General features: G+C 45.2%; 1 pseudogene; it reads right to left on the bottom strand.

The window, feature by feature from the left end:
* Positions 1-613: 613 nt before the first annotated feature.
* On the bottom strand, positions 614-1804 carry LOC133760824 (histone-binding protein RBBP4-like; annotated as a pseudogene).
* Positions 1805-2338: the final 534 nt, after the last annotated feature.

Below are 2338 nucleotides of genomic sequence, written 5' to 3'. Positions count from 1 at the left end.
TTAGAGTAGGAGTCTAGATGACTCCAATCTCTACTATTTCCTGAATAAAAATGACACTTTGCGTTATTTAAACTTCATGGCTCAGACACCTACCTCAGTTGGCTCTGTTCCTTGCTCTACCATTAAATGAATCTGAAAAACTCTGGTATATAGTGTTAAGGAGAAAAAAAAAAAAAAAAAAAAGCACACATAATATTCCCCTCTGTGGCTACTTTAGACCTAGGTTTGTTACTAGAAAATTACTGAAGAAAGTTTAAATATTAAGTTTGTGGCTTTGCTGAATCAAGTTCTGCAGTTAACATTTAGAAAACGCCCACTTTACTTAATATATACTAAACTGATCTTTTGTATATAAAGAGAATTGAAAATGAATCTTGATGTGAATGGAAGGGGAGAGGGAGTGGGAAAGGGGAGGGTTGTGGGTGGGAGGGAAGTTGTGGGGGGGGAGGAAGCCATTGTAACCCATAAGCTGTACTTTGGAAATTTATATTCATTAAATAAAAGTTTTTTTAAAAAAAGAAAGGAAATGCCCACTGATTGGGCTAATAGCATTGTTGGTGGGACCTATTACAGAGGGATAGCAGAGCTTAAGTCGCAGGAAGTGCAGCTGTATCTAGGATCCTGGTCCTTCTGGATCCACACTTCCTTCAGGATCTTCATCACTGTAAACGATCTCTGCCACCTGCCACACTGGCATGCTATTGTCTTCTGACACCGAGCAAGTCACTCAAGGTTCACTGGGATTCCAGGAAAAGTCAGGTATCCTAGCAGCGTGACCAGCATGAATACACAGCAACTCTGGTGGCCCATCTTCTGGGGATTGTTCCTCTCCAATTTTACTTCAATCCCAGACATTCAGCCGGCGATCAGTACCACTAGAAGCCAAAACAGTCTCGTTGTGAGGTGACTATGGAACCTGGAATATTTCTTCTTTGAGTGATTCAAAGGAATGCAACTTCACTTTCAGATTGCTCAAATCCCACAGGGCAACAGTCTTGTCAGCGGATCCTGTGGCAAGGGGGAACTCACTATACAGATTGAAAAGACAGGCAGTTCAGGTCAGCATTCTGAGCATCAACCGAGTGGCTTGGCTTGGAAGTACTGTTGGAGCGGGTATCCCAGATCGTAAGTTTCTGGTCATCAGCATCTGACCCAAACAGAGATTCCTGGAAGATGCCAGGAAACATCTTCTACTGCTGCTATATGCCCTGTAGAGATGGTTTTGCACCCACCACTTTTCCTTTGCCCTTTGGAACGGCACTGATGTCCCACAGGCAGATGGTGTGGTCATCGGAAGCACTAAGTAAGTGCACACTGAGAATTGGGCTCCAAGGAAGTCCACAGCCTTCCTTCCGATGTCCACGGAGACGTACAACTGGGCTGCACTCGCCAGAAGGGTCTGGCTTAGAAGGATGTTTCCTATAGTCAAGACAAGAACGTCACTGGATAGAGTCTTTGTAGCACTGATGCAAGCCTTCTAGGGCATATAATGAGATCTGTTCACTTCTCCTTCATGGTTGATCTTGATTTCTATTTCAGTTTTCCCACTAACTGAACCAAAACCTCCAAATTCTCCTTTCTCACCGTCGTAGTGTGATGCATCAAATGGCACATCATCATTAGGGAGCTGCATGCTGGCTATCACAAGGTGGTTTTGTTCATCCTACGTATGTGTCCCCAGGACAAGTCGATGAATGCTGAAATCTTTTCCTTCTGGTCTGGCTACATCTGGAAGCCGCTGTGCAGTTAGGCTGGGCCACTCCAGGGCGTGAGTCATCACCAAGTCACACAGAAGAGGGGTGTGCTTTTTCCATATTTTGTACTCCTCGTTGAACACACGTGCTTCCACCGCGGGTCAAAGGCTGCTTCCTTGTCGCCCACGGTGGGCAGGCGAGCCGGGGGGCGGGGATCCCGGGGTTGAACATTGTGAGAGGGGCGCGGGGGGCGCGGGGGGCGCGGGCCTCCAGTCTCATTCCCTTTTGCTACTCACTGATGTCGCACATATGTAAATTATTTGGAAATTTGCCGTACACCATAATATTAGGGAGAGATGAGCACTTTATTAGTGCTTTCAATGCTTTGTACCCTCACTAGACAGAACTTGGTCTGCCACCTGCCAAATACATTGGTTTGCTGGATGTAAGGATGAATGTCTTAAAGTGCGTTTCAGAAGTTCCCTTAACGCATAGCAGCGTGAACTCCCAACTCTTGGACACTCTATCCCAACTCCTTCATCCCAGGGAGAATTTCAGAAACGTCTCCATCCTCATCTTCATATTTCATTATGTATGTTTTTTTCCTAATTTTTGTTTCCAATCTTTGTTTCTAATTTTTAAAC

Source organism: Lepus europaeus, chromosome 5 (assembly GCF_033115175.1).
Source record: "Lepus europaeus isolate LE1 chromosome 5, mLepTim1.pri, whole genome shotgun sequence".
Lineage (NCBI taxonomy): Eukaryota > Metazoa > Chordata > Mammalia > Lagomorpha > Leporidae > Lepus > Lepus europaeus.
This window is presented reverse-complemented; position numbering and strand designations above follow the sequence as displayed.